This window comes from Saccopteryx bilineata, chromosome X, assembly GCF_036850765.1.
Source record: "Saccopteryx bilineata isolate mSacBil1 chromosome X, mSacBil1_pri_phased_curated, whole genome shotgun sequence".
Classification (NCBI taxonomy): domain Eukaryota; kingdom Metazoa; phylum Chordata; class Mammalia; order Chiroptera; family Emballonuridae; genus Saccopteryx; species Saccopteryx bilineata.
Genome location: NC_089502.1, coordinates 23,301,783 through 23,325,234, shown reverse-complemented (window position 1 = coordinate 23,325,234; position 23,452 = coordinate 23,301,783). Strand labels below are relative to the sequence as shown.

The following is a 23,452-nucleotide window of genomic DNA, read 5'->3' as shown; positions in this document are numbered from 1 at the left end:
TTATATGCCACCAAATACAACAATCTAGAAGAAATGGATAAATTCCTAGAACAATACAACCTTCCTAGACTGAGTCATGAAGAAGCAGAAAGCCTAAACAGACCAATCAGCAGGGAGGAAATAGAAAAAACTATTAAAAATCTCCCCAAAAATAAAAGTCCAGGCCCAGACGGTTATACTAGTGAATTCTATCAAACATTCAAAGAAGACTTGGTTCCTATTCTACTCAAAGTCTTCCAAAAAATTGAAGAAGAAGCAATACTTCCAAACACATTTTATGAGGCCAACATAACCCTCATACCAAAACCTGGCAAGGATGGCACAAAGAAAGAAAACTACAGACCAATATCTCTAATGAATACAGATGCTAAAATACTAAACAAAATACTGGCAAACCGAATACAACAACATATTAAAAAATAATACATCATGATCAAGTGGGATTCATCCCAGAATCTCAAGGATGGTTCAACATACGCAAAACGGTTAACATAATACACCATATCAACAAAACAAGGAACAAAAACCACATGATCTTATCAATAGATGCAGAAAAGGCTTTCGATAAAATACAACACAATTTTATGTTTAAGACTCTCAACAAAATGGGTATAGAAGGAAAATATCTCAACATGATAAAGGCCATATATGATAAACCATCAGCCAACATCCTATTAAACGGCATAAAACTGAGGACTTTCTACCTTAAATCTGGAAGAAGACAGGGTTGTCCACTCTCTCCACTCTTATTCAACGTGGTGCTAGAAGTTCTGGCCAGAGCAATCAAACAAGACAAGGAAATAAAAGGCATCCATATCGGAAAAGAAGAAGTAAAGGTATCACTTTTTGCTGATGATATGATCCTATACATCGAAAACCCGAAGGACTCCACAAAAAGATTATTAGAAACAATAAACCAATACAGTAAGGTCGCAGGATACAAAATTAACATACAAAAGTCCATAGTCTTTCTATATGCCACCAATGAAATATTAGAAAACGAACTCAAAAAAATAATCCCCTTCACGATTGCAACAAAAAAAATAAAATACCTAGGAATAAACATAACAAAGTACGTAAAGGACCTATATAATGAAAATTACAAAGCATTGTTAAGGGAAATCGAAAAAGATACAATGCGATGGAAAAATATTCCTTGTTCTTGGATAGGAAGAATAAATATAATCAAAATGGCCATATTACCCAAAGCAATATACAAATTTAATGCAATTCCCATCAAACTTCCAATGACGTTTTTTAAAGAAATAGAGCAAAAACTCATCAGATTTATATGGAACTATAAAAAACCCCGAATAGCCAAAACAATCCTAAGGAAAAAGAATGAAGCTGGGGGCATTACAATACCTGACTTTAAACTATATTATAGGGCCACGATAATCAAAACAGCATGGTATTGGCAGAAAAATAGACACTCAGACCAATGGAACAGAATAGAAAGCCCAGAAATAAAACCACATATATATGGTCAAATAATCTTTGATAAAGGGGCCAACAACACACAATGGAGAAAAGAAAGCCTCTTCAACAAATGGTGTTGGGAAAACTGGAAAGCCACATGCAAAAGAATGAAACTCGACTACAGCCTGTCCCCGTGTACTAAAATTAATTCAAAATGGATCAAAGACCTAAATATAAGACCTGAAACAATAAAGTACATAGAAGAAGACATAGGTACTAAAATCATGGACCTGGGTTTTAAAGAACATTTTATGAACTTGACTCCAATGGCAAGGGAAGTGAAGGCAAAGATAAATGAATGGGACTACATCAGAATTAAAAGTTTTTGCTCAGCAAGAGAAACTGATATCAAAATAAACAGACAGCCAACTATATGGGAACTGATATTTTCAAACGACAGCTCAGATAAGGGCCTAATATCCAAAATTTACAAAGAACTCATAAAACTCAACAACAAACAAACAAACAATCCAATAAAAAATGGGAAGAGGACATGAACAGACACTTCTCCCAGGAAGAGATACAAATGGCCAACAGATATATGAAAAGATGCTCAGCTTCATTAGTTATTAGAGAAATGCAAATCAAAACTACAATGAGATACCACCTCACTCCTGTTAGATTAGCTATTATCAACAAGACGGGTAATAGCAAATGTTGGAGAGGCTGTGGAGAAAAAGGAACCCTCATTCACTGTTGGTGGGACTGTAAAGTAGTACAACCATTATGGAGGAAAGTATGGTGGTTCCTCAAAAAACTGAAAATAGAACTACCTTATGACCCAGCAATCCCTCTACTGGGTATATACCCCAAAACCTCAGAAACATTGATACGTGAAGACACATGTAGTCCCATGTTCATTGCAGCACTGTTCACAGTGGCCAAGACATGGAAACAACCAAAAGCCCTTTAATAGAAGACTGGATAAAGAAGATTTGGCACATATACACTATGGAATACTACTCAGCCATAAGAAATGATGACATCAGATCATTTATAGCAAAATGGTGGGATCTTGATAACATTATAAGGAGTGAAATAAGTAAATCAGAAAAAAACAAGAACTACATGATTCCATACATTGGTGGAACATAAAAATGAGACTAAGAGACATGGACAAGAGTGTGGTGGTTACCAAGGGTGGGGGGGGAGGGAGGACATGGGAGGGAGGGAGGGAGAGAGTTAGGGGGAGGGGGAGGGGCACAGAGAACTAGATAGAGGGTGATGGAGGACAATCTGACTTTGGGCGAGGGGTTTGCAAAATAATTTGATGACAAAATAACCTAGACATGTTTTCTTTGAATATATGTTTCCTGATTTATTAATGTCATCCCATTACCATTAATAAAAATTTATTAAAAAAAAAAAAAAAGATAAAATTAGCGATGGTGTAAAAAATTTGAATGGGGCAATTAAGCACTTTAATACAATGGATGTATAAAAAATCCCAAAGCTATGATGATATAATATATATTCTTTCTTAAATTAAACATTTTTTTCAATTATAGTATACATTCAAAATTATTTTGTATTAGTTTCAAATGTACATACAATACGTATTCTTTTAACACAGAGACTATACACAAAAACTGATAAATAGTACATCACAAGACAATGCTCAACAAATGGTCAAGATTCTACATCATACAGATCATGCCATTTCAGCAAAATGCACTAAAATCAGAAAACAATAAACAAAAAACAAAAGAAAATGCAGAAAAGTATTCTTAAAAATAATTCATTGTTACATAAAATTATATTTGAAATTAAGAACTGAATAACAATAAAAGTACTATTTATAAAAACTTGTGAAATACAGCTTAGACAGTAACTTAAAGGAAATTTACAGCTTTGCATTGAGTAGAAAAGAGGAAAAACTGAAAATTAACAAACAAAGTATCCAACTCAAAGAGTTAGAGAAGTGCTGCATATAACCAAAAGGAAGGAAACAACAAAGCTAAGAGTAGAAATTAATGAAACCAGAAACAAAGAAAAAATAGAGAAGGTCAACAGACCAACCTTTGTATCTTTGACATGAATAATAACATGGAGAAACCTCTGGCAACGTAAAACAGGAAATAAATAAAGAAAGTTATACAAATAAACAGTAAAGATTAAAATATAAAATAAATGAAAGAATGTTATGAACAATTTTATGCCAATGAGTTTAAAACCTTAGAAAAAGTAGACATTTTTCAAGGAAAAGAAATGGACTCAAGAACAAATAGAGAGCTGATGCCAACCCAAGAAGACCTAGAAACAACACAAGTGAAAACTGGAGGCAGACAAAACCAAGCCTAGACTCAACCAGCTCTACAAACAAAACACCCAAACACAGAGACATAATGAGAAGACAAAGAAGTGCAATCCAAATGAAACCACAAGGGAAACCTTCAGGAGATGAACTGAGTAATATGGAAATAATCAAACTTCCGGATGCGGAGTTCAAAATAATGATTGTAAGGATGCTTAGGGATCTTAGAACAACAATGGATGGTCATCATGAACATCTAAATAAAGAAATACCAAGTATAAAAAAGGATATTGAAATATTAAAAAAGAATTAGTTGGAGATGACAAATACAATATCAGAAATGAAGACCACAATGGAAGGAATTAAAAACAGCATGGATAGAGCTGAGGATCGAATTAGTGAGTTGGAGGACAACTAGAATGAATGCATGAAAGGAAAGAAGAAAAAAGAAAAGAGACTCAAAAAGTCTGAGGAAACTCTTAGAGAGCTCTGTGACAATATAAAGAGAAATAACATCCGCATTATAGGGGTACCAAAAGAAGAAGAGAAAGAACAAGGGATAGAGACTTTGTTCAATCATATCATAGCTGAAAACTTCCCTAATTAATACAGAAGAAACTCTCACAAGTTCAAGAAGCAAAGAGAACTCCACTAAAGAGAAACCCAAAGAAACCTACACCAAGACACATCATAATTAAAATACCAAAGCTAAGTGATAAAGAGAAAATATTAAAAGTTGGTAGAGAAGAAAAGGCTACCACCTACAAAGGAGCCCCCATAAGGATGACATCGACTTCTCAACAGAAACACTCTAGGCCAGAAGGGAATGGCAAGAAATATTCAAAGTAATGCAGAACAAGAACCTACAACCAAGACTACTTTATCCAGCAAGGCTATCATTTAAAATTGAAGGAGAAATAAAAAGTTTCCCAGACAAGAAAACCTCAAGGAATTCATTACAACCAAACCAATGCTGCAGGAAATGTTAAGGGCCATGGTGTAAACAGATCAAAGTGGGAAAAGAATATAGGATGACATCAGAGTGATGGCGCAGTAGGAAGCGATACCAAAAATCTCCCCATAAACTCAACAAGTTCTTCAACCAGAAACAGAAAAACTATCCTTGGAGTCTTCAGATGCTTCACAACACACCCGAAGGTAGGGTTGAGCGAAAGATTGGCTAGATATATGGTCAAACCCCGGGGAAAAAGGAAGTAAGAAATGCTCCGCCTTCCTCTCTAATCCAAACAGGATGGCTTTCACTGAGAACTGAGAATATAGAAACTAAGGTGGGCATAGGGAGTGAATAGATCCAGGCCGATGTACAAACAGCCAAACCAGGCTGTGGCATGGAGATCCAAGCTGTGGAAAAACCTAGGCAATTCAAGCTAACACGCGTGCCAAACCCAGACAAAGAAAGACAAGTGGGGCAGCCATTTTCCACATCTCCTGGTCGGCGCGCATGGATAGTGGGCAAGAGATTCCTACGAACACTTCAGGGGTGGGTGCCGCCTGTGCTAACCCACAGAGAAGCAGAGTCAGAGGCCTCTGTGTAAGCAAAAAGCGGAATGTCCTAGGAGCCCCAGCGCCCTGAGGGGACCGGGCACGGGGAGGGAGCTGGAGCCAACTCCAATGGTGGAACTTTTCTGTGCGGGAGGAGGGCTTTCTCGGAGTGAGAGGTGTCCCGCCTGAGCCTGATATCCTGGTCAGCGTGCACGGAGAGTGGGCAGGAGATTCCTCCAAACTCCTCAGGGGTGGGCCTTCGTGTTTTCCCACAGAGGAGCAGAGTCAGAGGCCTGTGAGCGGGCCAGGAGCGGAATCTCCTGGCCGCCCCAGCACCCTGGGAAAGCCGCACGGGGACAGAGCGAAAGCCAATTCCAATGCCCTAACTTTTCGGTGTGGGCAGAGGGCTTTCTCGGAGTGAGAGAATGCCTGATTCCAACTGGCCTGATATCCAGGTTGGTGCACACGGAGAGTGGGCAAGAGATTCCTCTGAACTCCACAGGGGTGAGCGCCCGTGTTTTCCCACAGAGGAGCAGAGTCAGAGGCCTGTGAGCGGGTCAGGAGAGGAATCTCTGAGCCGCCCCAGCACCCTGAGGGGGCCACGCACAGGGATAGTGCGAGAGCCAATTCCAATGCTCGATCTTTTCCATGCGAATAGGGATTTCACTCGAAGTGTGACACGGCTGGTCTGACATCCTGGTGGGCGTGCACGGAGAGTGGGCAGGAGATTCCTCCGAATGCCTCAGGAGTGGGCACCCGTGTTATCCCACAGAGGGGCAGAGCCAGAGGTCTTTGGGCGGAAGCCCCGCCTGATTATGTTAGCAGATCTGACTGACTGAGCCTTACTCAGAGCCCTGTGCTGAGTGGGAATAGAGTGGGGAGTTGCCAGCTCTTTGAACTTCTTACTATCCAGGCAGAGGCAGCAGCAACCCCATAGCTGGATTATCAGGCTTCTAATTGTGGAAGGAAAGACTAGGAGAGAGGCTCCAGGAACACTCTCACAGTGAGAGACACTCTCACTGTTGGAGCCTATAAACACTAATGAGCCTCGACTGCCAACGAGACTGAAGCCCAATACATGACATCGCCATAGAGAATTATCAACTGTAAATCTCTTCCAGAGCGTGCCACAGGGGCAGAACCCGGGGTACAAAGTCACCGACCAGGAAGAGAGACAGAAAAGAAAAAGTAAGACGATAACCTCTCAAAATCAAGAATAATCTGCAAACTTTATAACCTATCCCATTTTATTATATTTGTTCGTCTGTGTCTCTTTTCTTCATTCTTGATTTTTTGTTTTTGATTTTTTCTATTCCAATTCGGTCATTTAATTCTATCTCAGTCTTACTCTCGCCTCTCTTTGAACTACATTACCCATAAGTGTTACATCTCCCATTATCTTTTCTTTCCTCCTCCTTTCTCTCTATGAAGGTTGCAATCCAAAACCCCTAACTCTCTCTCTGTCTCTCCTCCTTTTTCTTTTTTTCTCCTTTTAGTGGTTCCGTCTTTTCTCTCTCTCTCTCTCTCTCTCTCTCTCTCTCTCTCTCTCTCTTTTCTCCCTCTATATTAGTCTCTTCCTTTCTCCTTTACATTTTCTCTCATTCAAACCTCAATAATGGACAAATTATCTTATCTGGGACGCAAACTTAAGTTTTTGGCATTTTGGAGGGTTTTTACTTCACCTTTTTAACACATTAGCAGTGCTCCCATCCCTGGCTCTCCATTTTATCTAGTTCTTGTACCACTAAATACAATAGTAATTTTCAAATTTTCCACCCTTGTTTCCTGTTTCCCTCTTATTCCTGTCATCATAACTCTGAGTCAGCCAACACCTAAAAGCAAATTATTTTATTCTTGACCCAAATTTTTTCCTCATTTGCTTTTTGTGGGTCTATACTGCCCCCCTTTATATATATATATTTTTTTCTTTTATTTATTTTTTTCTTTTTCTTTTTTTTTCTTTTTCCTTTACCCCTTTATTACTTCTCCCCAATTCAGGCCCTCCACTACAGGTATTGTTTGTTCTATTTAGTACAATATAATTCACAGTTCATCACAAGACTTTCTCAAGAAAGAGGGGAGAGGAGAGGAGAGGAAAAAAGGACGGGAAAAAATAATTTCCTTTTTTTCTCAAATTTTTATCTTATTTTATTTTTCTTTATTTAATAATTAATTTAAAAAAACCCGCAATTTTTCTTTTTCTTTTTATTTTTTTAACTTTTTATTCCTTACAAATCTCATTAATACTATCAAGAAAACCACCCTCAGATGCCATTAAAGAAGAGCAAATCGAATATCATGGATACAAAAGAAAGAGAGGTAACACAAAGAGATGAGGAAAAATCTATGGAGAAAAAATTTAAGATATTGGAAACCTTGGAGTTAAATGACAGAGAATTTAAAATAGAAATCCTAAAAATATTCAGAGATATAAAAGAAAACACAGAAAGGCAATTTAGGGAGCTCAGAAATCAACTCAATGAACACAAAGAGTATATCTCCAAGGAAATTGAAACTATAAAAACAAATCAGAGATGAAAAACTCAATTCACGCGCTGAAAAACGAGGTAACAAGTTTAGCTAATAGAACAGGCCAGATAGAAGAGAGGATTAGTGAAACAGAAGACAAGCAACTTGAGGCACAACAAAGAGAAGAAGAAAGAGATTCAAAAATTAAAAAAAAATGAGATAGCCCTACAGGAATTATCTGACTCCATCAAAAAGAATAACATAAGAATAATAGGTATATCAGAGGGAGAAGGGAGAGAAAATGGAATGGAGAACATACTCAAACAAATAATAGATGAGAACTTCCCAAGCCTGTGGAAAGAACTAAAACCTCAAATTCTAAAAGCAAACAGAACTCCAAGTTTTCTTAACCCCAACAAACCTACTTCAAGGCACATCATAATAAAATTGGCACAAACCAACTGCAAAGAAAAAATTCTCAAGGCAGCCAGAGAAAAGAAGAATACAACATATAAAGGAAGGCCCATTAGATTATCATCAGATTTCTCAACAGAAACTCTACAAGCTAGAAGAGAGTGGACTCCAATATTTAAAGTCTTGAAAGAGAGGAACTTTCAGCCACGAATACTATACCCATCAAAGCTATCTTTTAAATATGAAGAAGAAATAAAAACATTCACAGATACAGAAAAGATGAGAGAATTTATCACCATAAAACTCCCACTCCAGGAAATACTAAAGGGGGTTCTCCAATCAGATACAAAGAATAAAAAAACAACAACAACAAAGCCACAAGTAAAAGCTCCAAGAAGAACATAACAAAACCAACTTTAAACTGTGACAACAATAAGAAAGGGGGGAAGAGGATGGAGATTAACAGTAGCAAAGGGCGATGGAGTGCAAAAGTACTCACAAAATAGTGCACTACAATGAACAGGGTAGGAACCCTGTTCATTACTTAAAGGTAACCACCATTGAAAAAAACAACACAGAAGCACATGATTTAAAAAAGATAGCAACAGAAAAATGATGTATGGAACACAAACAAATAAAAACAAAAGATAGAAAAACGAAAGAGAAGAATCAAACAAGGCACAAAACTAAGAGAAAGCAATATATAAAATGGCAATAGGGAACTCACAAGTGTCAATAATTACACTAAATGTAAACAGATTAAACTCACCAATAAAAAGGCACAGAGTAGCAGAATGGATTAAAAAAGAAAATCCAAGTGTATGCTGCCTACAAGAAACTCATCTAAGTAACAAGGATAAAAACAAATTCAAAGTGAAAGGCTGGAAAACAATACTCCAAGCAAATAACATCCACAAAAAAGCAGGCTTAGCAATACTCATATCTGATGATACTGACTACAAGACAGCAAATGTACTCAGAGACAAAAATGGCCATTTCGTAATGGCTAAGGGGACACTGAATCAAGAAGACATAACAATTCTTAATATATATGCACCAAACCAAGGAGCACCAAAATATATAAGACAGCTACTTATTGACCTTAAAACAAAAACTGACAAAAATACAATCATACTTGGAGACCTCAATACACAGCTGACGGCTCTAGATCGGTCATCCAAACAGAGAATCAATAAAGATATAGTGGCCTTAAACGAAATACTAGAACACCTGGATATGATAGACATCTACAGGACATTTCATCCCAAAGTGACTGAGTATACATTTTTCTCCAATGTACATGGATCATTCTCAAGAATTGACCATATGTTGGGCCACAAAAACAACATCAGCAAATTCAGAAAAATCGAAATTGTTCCAAGCATATTTTCTGATCATAAAGCCTTGAGACTAAAATTCAACTGCAAAAAAGAGGGAAAAAAATCCCACAAAAATGTGGAAACTAAACAACATACTTTTAAACAATGAATGGGTCAAGGAAGAAATAAGTGCAGAGATCAAAAGATATATACAGACAAATGAAAATGACAACATGACATATCAAAATCTATGGGATGCAGCAAAAGCAGTGATAAGAAGGAAGTTCATATCACTTCAGGCATATATGAACAAACAAGAGAGAGCCCAAGTGAACCACTTAACTTCACACCTTAAGGAACTAGAAAATGAAGAACAAAGACAACCCAAAACCAGCCAAAGAGAGGAGATAATAAAAATCAGAGCAGAAATAAATGAAATAGAGAACAGAAAAACTACAGAAAAAATTAATAGAACAAGGAGCTGGTTCTTTGAAAAGATCAACAAAATTGACAAACCCTTGGCAAGACTTACCAAGGAAAAAAGAGAAAGAACTCATATAAACAAAATCCAAAATGAAAGAGGAGAAATCACCACGGACACCGTAGATATACAAAGAATTATTGTAGAATACTATGAAAAACTTTATACCACTAAATTCAACAATCTAGAAGAAATGGATAAATTCCTAGAACAATACAACTTTCCTAGACTGAGTCAAGAAGAAACAGAAAGCCTAAACAGACCTATTAGTAGAGAAGAAATAGAAAAAAACCATTAAAAACCTCCCCAAAAATAAAAGTCCAGGCCCTGACGGCTATACCAGCGAATTTTATCAAACCTTCAAAGAAGACTTGGTTCCTATGCTGCAGAAAGTCTTCCAAAAAATTGAAGAAGAAGCAATACTTCCAAACACATTTTATGAGGCCAACATAACCCTTATACCAAAACCAGGCAAGGATGGCACAAAGAAAGAAAACTACAGACCAATATCTCTAATGAATACAGATGCTAAAATACTAAACAAAATACTAGCAAATAGAATACAACAATATATTAAAAAAAATACATCATGATCAAGTGGGATTCATCCCAGTATCTCAAGGATGGTTCAACATACGTAAAACGGTTAACATAATACACCATATCAACAAAACAAAGAATAAGAACCACATGATCTTATCAATAGATGCAGAAAAGGCTTTTGATAAAATACAACAAATTTTATGTTTAAGACTCTCAACAAAATGGGTATAGAAGGAAAATATCTCAACATGATAAAGGCCATATATGATAAACCATCAGCAAACATCATACTAAATGGCACAAAACTGAAGGCTTTTCCCCTTAAATCAGGAACAAGACAGGGTTGTCCACTCTCTCCACTCTTATTTAATGTGGTACTAGAGGTTCTTGCCACAGCAATCAGACAAGACAAAGAAGTAAAAGGCATCCATATCAGAAAAGAAGAAGTAAAGGTATCACTTTTTGCAGATGATATGATCCTATACATCGAAACCCCCAAAGAATCCACAAAAAGACTACTAGAAACAATAAGCCAATACAGTAAGGTCACAGGATACAAAATTAACATACAGAAGTCAATAGCCTTTCTATATGCCAACAATGAAACATTTGAGAATGAACTAAAAAGAATAATCCCCTTCACGATTGCAACAACAACAACAAAAAATACCTAGGAATATACATAACAAAGAATGTAAAGGACTTTTACAATGAAAACTATAAACCATTGTTAAGGGAAATCGAAAAAGATATTATGAGATGGAAGAATATTTCTTGTTCTTGGTTAGGTAGAATAAAAATAATCAAGATGGCCATATTACCCAAAGCAATATACAAATTTAATGCAATTCCCATCAAAATTCCAATGACATTTTTTAAAGAAATGGAGCAAAAAAGAATTAGATTTATATGGAACTATAAAAAACCCCGAATAGCCAAAGCAATCCTAAAGAAAAGGAATGAAGGTGGGGGCATTACAATACCTGACTTCAAACTCTATTATGGGGCCACGACAATCAAAACAACATGGTATTGGCAGAAAAATAGACACTCAGACCAATGGAACAGAATAGAAAGCCCAGAAATAAAACCACATATATATAATCAAATAATTTTTGATAAAGGGGCCAACAACACACAATGGAGAAAAGAAAGCCTCTTCAACAAATGGTGCTGGGAAAACTGGAAAGCTACATGGAAAAGAATGAAGCTGGACTACAGTTTGTCCCCCTGTACTAAAATTAATTCAAAATGAATCAAAGATCTAAACATAAGGCCTGAAACAATAAAGTACATAGAAGAAGACATAGGTACTAAACTCATGGACCTGGGCTTTAAAGAGCATTTTATGAATTTGACTCCACAGGCAAGAGAAGTGAAAGCAAAAATTAATGAATGGGACTACATCAGACTAAGAAGTTTTTGCTTAGCAAGAGAAACTGATAACAAGATAAACAGACAGCCAACTAATTGGGAAATGATATTTTTAAATACCTGCTCAGATAAGGGCCTAATATCCAAAATATACAAAGAACTCATAAAACTCAACAACAAACAAACAAACAATCCAATAAAAAAATGGGAAGAGGATATAAACAGAAAATTCTCCCAGGAAGAAATACAAATGGCCAACAGATATATGAAAAGATGCTCATCTTCTTTAGTTATTAGAGAAATGCAAATCAAAACTGCAATGAGATACCACCTCACACCTGTTAGATTAGCTATTATTAACAAGACAGGTAATAGCAAATATTGGAGAGGTTGTGGAGAAAAAGGAACCCTCATCCACTGTTGGTGGGAATGTAAAGTAGTACAACCATTATGGAAGAAAGTATGGTGGTTCCTCAAAAAACTGAAAATAGAACTACCTTATGACCCAGCAATCCCTCTACTGGGTATATACCCCAAAAACTCAGAAAGATTGACTCATAAAGACACATGCAGCCCCATGTTCATTGCAGCATTGTTCACAGTGGCCAGGATATGGAAATAATAGAAAAGCCCTTCAATAGAAGACTGGATAAAGAAGATGTGGCACATATACACTATGGAATACTACTCAGCCATAAGAAATGATGACATCGGATCATTTATAGCAAAATGGTGGGATCTTGACAGCATTATACGGAGTGAAATAAGTAAATCAGAAAAAACCAGGAACTGCATTATTCCATACGTAGATGGGACATAAAAGTGAGACCAAGAGACATTGATAAGAGTGTGGTGGTTACGGGGGAAGGGGGGTGAGGAAGAGGGAAGGGGGAGGGGGAGGTGCACAAAGAGAACTAGATAGAGGGTGACAGAGGACAATCTGACTTTGGGTGATGGGTATGCAACATAAATGAACGACAAGATAACCTGGACATGTTATCTTTGAATATATGTATCTTGATTTACTGATGTCACCCCATTAAAAATAAAAAAAATATAGCAAAAGAGGAATAGAGCTTTAAAGAATAAAATGGCAATAAACAACTACATATCAATAATAACCTTAAATGTAAATGGATTAAATGATCCAATCAAAAGACATAGGGTAGCTGCATGGATAAGAAAACAGGATTCATACATATGCTGTCTACAAGAGACACACCTTTAAACAAAAGATGCACATAGGTTGAAGGTAAGAGGATGGAAAAAAACATTTCATGCAAATGGAAATGAAAAAAAAGCTGGGGTAGCAATACTTATATCAGACAAAATGGACTTTAAAACAAAGAATATAGTAAGAGATAAAGAAGGCCACTACATAATGATAAAGGGAGCAATCCAACAGGAAGATATAACTATTATAAATATCTACACATCTAATATAGGAGCACCTAAATATATAAAGCAGACTTTGATGTATATAAAGAGCAAGGTCAATAGAAACACTATAATAGTAGGGGATTTTAATACCCCACCATCCTCACTAGATAGATCCTCAAGAAAGAAAATTAACAAAGAAACAGCAGACTTAAAGGACACACTAGATCAACTCGATTTAATAGATATCTTCAGAACATTTCAACCTAAAGCAGCAGAATATACATTATTTTCAAGTGCTCATGGTACATTCCCTAGGATAGTCCACATGTTAGGGCACAAAAGTGGTCTCAACAAATTTAAGAAGATTGAAATCATATCAAGCACTTTTTCTGATCACAATGGCATGAAACTAGATATTAGCCACAACAGAAAAACTGAAAAATACTCAAACACTTGGAAACTAAATAGCAGGTTGTTAAATAATGAATGGATTAAGAGTGAGATTAAAGAAGAAATAAAAAAAATTCCTAGAAACAAACGATAATGAGCATACATCAACTCAAAATTTATTGGACACAGCAAAAGCAGTACTGAGAGGGAAGTTCATAGCACTACAGGCACACTTTAAGAAACTAGAAAAAGCTCAAATAAACAACTTAACCCTGCATCTAAAAGAACTAGAAAAAGAACAGCAAGTAAAGCCCAAATGTAGTAGAAGGAAGAAAATAGTAAAAATCAGAGCAGAAATAAATGACTTAGAGACTAAAGAAACAATACAGAGGATCAATGAAACTAGGAGCTGGTTCTTTGAAAAGGTAAACAAGATTGATGAACCTTTAACTAGACTCACCAAGAAAAAGAGAGAGAGAACTCAAATAAATAAAATTAGAAATGAGAGTGGAGAAATAACAACTGACAAAACAGAAGTACAAAATATTGTAAGAAAATACTATGAAGAACTGTATGACAAAAAACTAGACAACCTAGATGAAATAGACAACTTCCTTGAAACATATAATCTTCTAAAAATTAATCTGGAAGAATCAGAAAACCTAAACAGACCAATTGCAACAAATGAGATTGAAAGAGTTATCAAAAAACTCCCAAAAAAGAAAAGTCCTAGGCTTGATGTCTTCACAAGTGAATTCTGCCAAGTATTCAAAGAAGAACTAACTCCTATCCTTCTCAAACTATTTCAAAAAATTCAAGAGGAAGGAAGACTTCCAAGCTCTTTTATGAGGCGAGCATAATTCTGATTCCAAAACCAGGCAAAGACAACACCAAGAGAAAATTATAGGCCATTATCCCTGATGAATATAGATGCTAAAATCCTCAACAAAATATTAGCAAACTGGATCCAACAATATATAGAAAAAATCATACACCATGATCAAGTGGGATTTATTCTGGGGAGGCAAGGCTGGTACAATATTCACAAATCAATCTATGTGATTTATCACATAAACAAAAGGAAGGAGAAAAAACACATGATAATTTCAATAGATGCAGAAAAAGCATTTGATAAAATCCAGCACCCATTCATGATCAAAACTCTCAACAAAGTGGGAATACAGGGAACATATTAAAAGCCATCTATGAGAAACCCACAGCCAACATCATACTCAACGGGCAAAAATTAAAAGCAATCCCCTTAAAATCAGGACATGCAGAGGTGCCCCCTTTCACCACTCTTATTCAACATAGTCCTGGAAGTCCTAGCCACAGCCATCAGACAAAAAGAAGAAATAAAAGACATTCAAGTTGGAAAAGAAGAAGTAAAGCTATCATTATTTGCAGATGATATGATATTTTATATAGAAAATCCTAAAATTTCAGTCAAAAAATTACTGGACCTGAAAAATGAATTCAGCAAGGTGGCAGGATATAAAATTAATACTCAGAAATCAGAGGCATTTTTATACACCAACGATGAACAGTAAGAAAGAGAAATTAAGGAAACAATCTCCTTCACTATTACAACCAAAAAAAATAAAGTACCTATGAGTACATTTAACCATGGAAACTAAAGACTTGTACTTGGAAAATTATAAAACATTGATAAAAGAAATCAAGGAAGATACAAACAAGTGGAAGCATATACCATGCTCATGGTTAGGAAGAATAAACATCAATAAAATGTCTATATTACCCAAAGCAATTTATAAATTCAATGCAATACCAATTAAAATACTAATGACATACTTTAAAGATATAGATCACATATTCCAAAAATTTATATGGAACCAAAAGAGAACACAAATAGCCTCAGCAATCTTTAAAAAAAAGAATAAAGGGGGAGGTATCACACTTCCTGATATCAAGCTATACTACAAGGCCATTGTACTCAAAACAGCCCAGTACTGGCATAAGAACAAGTACATAGATCAATGGAACAGAATGGAGAACCCAGAAATAAATCCACAGCTCTATGGACAACTGATATTTGACAAAGGAGGTAAGGGCATACAATGGAGTAAAGACAGCTTCTTCATCAAATAGTGTTGGGAAAATTGGACAGCAACCTGCAAAAAAATGAAACTAGACCACCAACTTACACCATTCACAATAATAAACTCAAAATGGATAAATGACTTAAATGTAACTCGTGACACCATAAGCATCTTAGAAGAAAACATAGGCAGTAAGCTCTCCGACATCTCTCGCAGCGATATATTTGCTGATTTATCTCCATGGGCAAGGGAAATAAGAGACAGGCTAAACAAATGGGACTACATCAAACAAAAACGCTTTTGCACAGCCAAAGACAATAAGAACAAAATAAAAAGACAAACTACACAATGGGAGAACATATTTGACAGTATGTCTGATAAGGGGTTAATAACCAAAATTTATAAAGAACTTGTAAATCTCAACACCAGAAAGACAAACAATCCAATCAAAAAATGTGCAAAATAAATGAATAGACACTTCTCCAAAGAGGACATACAGATGGCCAATAGGAATACAAAAAAATGCTCAACATCACTAATCATTAGAGAAGTGCAAATTAAAACCACAATGAGATATCACCTCACACCGGTCAGAATGGCGCTCATCAACAAAACAACACAGAATAAGTGCTGGCGAGGATGCGGAGAAAAGGAAACCCTCCTACACTGCTGATGGGAATGCAGTCTCGTGCAGCCTCTGTGGAAAACAGTGTGGAAATTCCTCAAAAATTTGAAAATCGAACTGCCTTTTGACCCAGCCATCCCACTTTTAGGAATATACCCCAAGTACACTATAGAAGGGTTCCAGAAGGAGAAATGCACCCCTATGTTTATAGCAGCCTTGTTTACAATAGCAAAGATCTGGAAATAGCCCACGTGTCCATCAGAGGACGAGTGGATTAAAAAGGTTTGGTACATATATACTATGGAATACTACTCAGCCATAAGAAATGATGACATCGGATTATTTACAATAACATGGATGGACCTTGATAACATTATACTGAGTGAAATAAGTAAATCAGAAAAAACTAAGAAGTATATGAACCCATGCATAGATGGGACATAAAAATGAGACTCAGAGACCTGGACAAGAATGTGATGGTAACAGGGGGTGGGGTGGAGGGGTGGGAAGGGGACGAGGAAAAAGAGGGAGGGGGGAGGGGAAGGGTAGGGGCACAAAGAAAACCAGATAGAGGATGACAGAAGACTATTTGACTTTGGGAACATAATCAAATTTGCAGCATAATCAAATGTCAAAATAATCTGAAGATGTTTTCTCGAAATATATGTACCTTGATTTATCAATGTCACTGCATTAAAATTAATAAAAATAAGATAAAAAAGAACAAATAGAAATACACATTAAAGACACTGAAAATGAGCCAGATGATTTTACAAATGTATTTTGCCAAATTTCCAAGAAACAGCTAAACTCTATTTTAAACAATACCAGAGTTTAGGAAAAGAGAGAAGTCTCCCTAAATCATTTTATGGGACTACTATAATCTACTTCTTAAATGGAGTAAGAAAATGAAAAGAGACATTTTTATAGGCAAATCTCATTTATAAAGAAGGCTATAAAAATTTCCAATAAAATTTCTGGAAATCAAATTAGCAATGTACATACACATGCACACACAAATTTAGAAATGACAACCACATAGGCATGAATGCTAGAATTGTTTGAGTTTTGAAAATCTACTAATGTAATTCATCATTGAATTAGTCCATTCATTTTAGTCTCATTTCAGAATGGATTAAAGAAATTTATTGTCTTATATTCTAAAAGAATAGTATATAAATTTAGTTGCTATTTATGATAAAATCTCTTGGCAAAACAGGACTAGAATGGAACTTACTAACTATGATAAAGGTGGTTTACCAAAATCCTAAAGTAAGCATCATATGTAGCAATAAAATAATAAAGACAAGCCTGGCCTGTGGTGGTGCAGTGGATAAAGTATTGACCTGGAACAGTAAGGTTGCTGGTTTGAAACCCTGCCTGTTCAAGGCACATATGGGAATTGATGCTTCTTGCTCCTCCCTACCTTCTCTCTCCTTTTTTTTCCCTCTCTCTCTTTCCTCTCTAAAATGAATAAATAAAATCTAAAAAAATAATAGAAACAGTACCCTTAAAGATAGAAATATTACAATTAACTACTGCTTCTAATTCAATGTCATACTGGAGATCTTAGCTGGCTCAATATAGTAACCAAAAATGTAAAATGTGTAATACCTGTTAAAAAGGAGACAAAATTGAATACGCAGGAAAACAATGAAAACTAGGAAAGAGAATAACAAGGTTTTGGACACAAGATCGACAGAAAACAAATCAACAGCATGCATATATATATTATATGTCCCTGATATATAATATATATATATATATATATTGCATGTTTTTTCAAAGATATTACAGTTGGTCCTATGGAGGGTTTTTGAGCATCTTTGTCCTCTAGTCAGTGCTCATCACAGATAGTGCTTATGAACTTGTCCTTTTCATGTTTCTGCATGTGTTCTTCATAATTGTGAATCATGACAGTCAAGGCAACAGTTCAGGCCTCCAGGGAGATGGTGTTCTCAGGGTTAGCCACAACTTTGCATATATATATGATATATATATATATATATATCATATATATATATATATCAGGGACAGTCAAATTAAAACATGTAATTTTAAAAATCTCATTCACAAAAATAAATCTAGCAAAAAAAGTTTCACATTTTTTCATATAAGATTTTTAAAACTTTTTTAATTGGAGAAAACATACAAAGACTCAGTTGATAGAAGGTTTATATTGTGTTCATGGCTCACAAGCTTCAATATCATTAAGATGTCATTTTTCCTCCACTAGTTCTGGAAATTCAACGTAGTTCTTGTCAATATCTCAACAACATTTTTCATAGAGCTTGAAAACCTGATCATAAATCCATATGGAATAGAAAAGACTAGAAACCCAAAAACATTTTGAAGAGGCATATTCATTGGTGTGTGAGTCTTAACTTAAATGTGCAATGTACTTCAATAATAAAATTAATATATAAATTTTGGTGTATTTGTATAGTATAAAAATATAGATGTTAACTTGAATAAAACAGAGGTACATGTCTCAATATATATAAACCTTAGAAACATAATAATAGAAGAAGAAAGTTATTTATATGAAATTTAAAGACATGCAGAACAATATACTATATTTTTACAGGTATATACTTATTTGTAAAAGTCTAACAATATGTACAGGAATGATTACATTCAGGATAATGAATTCCTTTCTGCTGCAAGGAAGGGAGGGGAATGGGACCAAAGGGACTTCATTTTTAGTTGTTAACTTCTGAAGCTAGGTTGTGGGTTTATAGTTGTTCATTATGTTATTTTATATGCCTAAAATATTTAATAATATTTTACAGGAGAAAATAAATTAAAGAAATCAGTACAAAACAACTGTTTGTAGAGACAGTTTTATTGAATAAGTAAATGGAGATATGACTCACCTAACTCTTGCACTCCTTAACCCAAAGCCTTCCCCTAATACAAGCCACAGCCACCAATCTGAAATACAGTTTCAGCACAGCGAGTATCCAGGTGGGAAACAATATCCTCATAGTAAGAGAATCCTTGAAGATATACCTTACTATGAATGAAAAAGCAAATCTTACACAATAAGCATTCCTTATTATGAAATGCATCAACATTCCTACAATTGCATCCAGTTCCACAAGTAGTGTTTGTACTGATTCAAAGATGGGTGTGGGAGAAGGACTAATAGAACAGATGCTGGCAATTGTATAATTTATAAACATGATAGAAAAGATATTTGTTCTAATATATTTGTGTCATGAAAAGCTCTATTCTATGTGTAATATTTTCCATCTTGCTGAAGATAAATTAACATTACAGTCTACAAAGTATGACAAAAGAATTCTAAAATACAAATATTTCTTCTGTGCAAATGTATTAGAAAAAACATGAAAAATATAGGCAGACACTTTAAAGTTCTATTGAGACATTTCATTTTTAATAAATTTCTTTATGTATGTCAACAATGAACAACACTTGTATAAATTGAACTAGAATACAACTGAACAGTTCTTTGATGCATGCTAAAAAAGAAAAGTTTGATTAAACAGTAAATCCTTCAGAGTTTCCCTGAGAACCATTTATCTAAGATATACTTTTTAGACAAAAGTTCTCAGTAAATTCTGTTGTTCTTGGCACTTTGGCTGTGCCCAATATTACACAATGGTAATAATGGGCACCCCAAAATCTGAAATCTCAATACCACCTAGGATCTAAAATATATGTTTACGCTATTTTTAAATTATACAATATGACATGCTAAACAAAACAAGGACACCTTTATGTGCAAATTCATAAAAAGTTGCGAAAAGATTACATGTCCACTTCTCTAGCATCTAGTAGAATCAGTTAAAAATGAAAGAAAACCAGGCTGTGAGCATAAGGAAAATCAAGAATTGGGAATGAATAAACCTTAATAGAAACCTTTAGATTATAATACAATTTTCATTTTATTTATTTTTTATTGATTGATTGTAGAGAGGGAGGGAGAGAGAAAGAAAGACAAAAATATCAATCTTTTTTTTTTTTTTTTTATGTGCCATGACCTGGAATTGAACTGGCAACCTTTGCTCTTTGTAACAATTCTATAACCAAGTGGGCTAATTTACTGGTTTTCCATGATTGTTTCTGGTCCAGCTTTGAAAGAGCTTCCTGGGTTTGTCTGGCCTTGTTTCTGGGCTGCTGTTGCTGTGGCTTTTAAGTCCTTTTTGCTTCTTCAGCTATTGAGTCTCCTGGAAAACTCAAATACAAGGAGCCTTCATGGTCACCCAGCTGTGGTGGGCCAGCTGGGTCGCACAGAGAGGAAAGGTGTACTCAATCCCCAGCTCCTTGTACATCTTTTCAAAGACATTTTAGTTGGTCTATGGAGGTTTTGAGCATCTTTGTCCTCCAGTCAGTGCTCATCACAGATAGTGCTTATGAACTTTGTCCTTTTCATGTTTCTGCATGTGTTCTTCATAATTGTGAATCTTGACAGTAAAGGTAACAGTTCAAGCCTTCAGGGAGATGGTGTTCTCAGGGTTAGCCACAACTTTGTTCATCAATTGCTAACTGCTCTTGTTTGATATAAAGCTTCTCCTTCTGCTGGAACATTTTTAAAGACAAGAGTCTTTTCATGACATCATCAACCTTCTCGATTCCAGGGATGTTGTAGTAATATTTGAGCAGTGTGGTAGGGGGTGGGCCATCTTCTTGGCTGGGCCGCACTGGTTTAAGAATGGCATATCCATCCACGGGCAGCCCAGAGGATGAGGTCTTGAGGAGGTGAGGGAAATCCCCAGTGTTCAATGGGAGCTGGGTGCAACTCTAGCTGGCAGCCCAAAGACGGGGGCCTGGGTCCAAATGAAACTCAGTGCCCTCCTCACCATCCTAAGCATGGCGACTTCTATAGTGCAATTTTTGTTGGGGGAAACTATGAGAATGTTTTCATTGCTATGTATAATTAATATGGGATTTAAGAGTAAGGAAAAGAAGTAAAAGTTGATTTAGTAATATGGGCAGTGCCAACTTCCCAGTGCTGCTGAAAGGCTGGAAAGTTTTTTACAGTGGATATCAGACTGTTCACTAAAATCAAGCAATAGGTTAACTAAGAGTAATAAATATTAAGAAAAAAAGCCTGTTTACTCAGTATTTTTTCAAATATTTGAATCATTTTTATTTGTTTTTTCAGTTCCTTCCATTCCTCAATGGTAGGTATCCTACTTCAGAGTGGACTATTATAAACAACTGTTAACTTTATAGAACATGGACTCACATATGTTCATATGCATACAGGCATGTACATACATGCATTGCACACATACTTTTTTTCTCTATTTCTCTGAAAAGCAATTGGAAAAAGAATTAGTTAATAATGTATCTATTTTATTGCATAGAATTATCTTCAATACCACCTGCACCCAATCACTACAAGTATTTTCCTGTGACAAAGATTTGGTTTTACTGTGACTCCTTATAACATTTTCTGTGCTTGAGGTGTACTAGTATATGTCTTATTTTAACATAGAAAATCTATGACATAAACGTAACACTTGTTCCTACAGCCCCAACATTGCAATGGATTTCCATATATTTTAGTAATCTTAACATAATATTACATTTGAACAACAATCTGATTGAAGAGATTACCAAATGTCAGCTACCTCTTTCTGTACAAATGTCAATGCACAAGCAGCAGTAACAACAACAACAACAACAACAACACACTCCATCTGATAAAGATCTTGAGATGAGTCTCTAATTATTGATGGATAAGAGACAAATGAGAAGGAATCTAGTATTTGAAGATCAAGAGTTGAATTGGCTTTCAGCTTAATGTTTTATGGAGTATGCTTATCACATGGCCTTGGATTGATTTCCTTATAAAATGGTGAACTGTTCTTTGGTAATTCTGAACCAACCTGACAAGCAGGAAATATCATGCTGGCTTACAACCTTCAGATTTTATAAAAGAGTCAACTGGTGCCTGACCGGGCGGTGGCGTAGTGGATAGAGCATCGGACTGGAATGTGGAGGACCCAGGTTCGAGACCTCAAGGTCGCTGGCTCAAACAAGGGGTTGCTCGGTCTGCTGAAGGCCCATGGTCAAGGCACATATGAGAGGGCAATCAATGAGCATCTAAGGTGTTGCAACAAAAAAACTGATGATTGATGCTTCTCATCTCTCTCTGTTCCTGTCTGTCTGTCCCTATCTAAACCTCTCTCTGACTCTCTCTCTGTCCCTGTGGAAAAAAAAAAGAGTCAGCTGGCTTTTTTCAATATCTTGTATCTTTCCTTTGGAATAATCCCTGTTTCTTTTTGGCCAAATAACACTGTCTCCCTTAACTCTAGAGGTCATATTTTGTTTGGCACAGTGATCAGAAGCTGGAAGCACCGAGGCTGAGGTAAACGTCTACTCATTTATGGCTACAGAATGCAAGGCTGTGTCTCAAGTCTTTGATTATGAACTCAACACACTTGCATTATCCAATAGTATCCCCACTTGCCAAAAATGTTGAAATCTAGATACTAGTTTCACAAATGCTTTTCACTTGACCCAACAGATACCAGATTGTAAGGGTAAGACCAGCCTTCTGAAGGAGAAATATTAACTTTGTACACTCCTGACTTTCCATTAGTGGTAGCTCATGTGCTCCAAGCTCACTGTTTAGCTATGGGAAATTCTATCTACAACTTTCTACTTAGGCGTTTGTATCATCATTGCTATGTATTTAATCACTGACTACATAGAAGGGCAAGCCTAACTGGCTCATAAAGTTATCAAACTCGTGTCCTTACCCTCATTAAAACAGTGTTCTCACTTGTAAAACTATCTACAACAACTACTGGAACAATTATTACCACATTCTGGCTCAGAGTAGTTACTTAAGATATATTTATTGGTAAGTTAGGAAGTTCTTTTTATATAGAATTTTATCATTCTTTTTGGTATCATTCTATTTGGCATAATGTTGAAATTGCATCAGGAAAATCTTTTCTCTGACTGATATTAGTCTTGTTTTTCTTTCTTGAAAAATAATTGACATTACCCCTCTTTTCTCCCAAATTAATTTCATTAACCCCCTTGATGTACATCTAAAACTCCTACACGGTGTTTTTCTAAGGCAATGCACTTCTCAATTTAACACATAAAGGTTTGCATTCCCTGAAGCTTTACAAATGACAGACTAAGAGATCTTCAAAGACATTCAAGCCCCAAAAC

General features: G+C 35.8%; 1 protein-coding gene and 1 pseudogene across 2 annotated transcripts in view; both read right to left on the bottom strand.

Moving 5' to 3' along the window:
- TENM1 (teneurin transmembrane protein 1) overlaps positions 1-23,452 on the bottom strand; it is a 1,131,584-nt gene that overhangs the window by 265,667 nt on the left and 842,465 nt on the right. The gene's annotated exons all lie outside the window — the stretch shown is intronic.
- Positions 20,358-21,129, bottom strand: LOC136316693 (small ribosomal subunit protein uS15m-like; annotated as a pseudogene).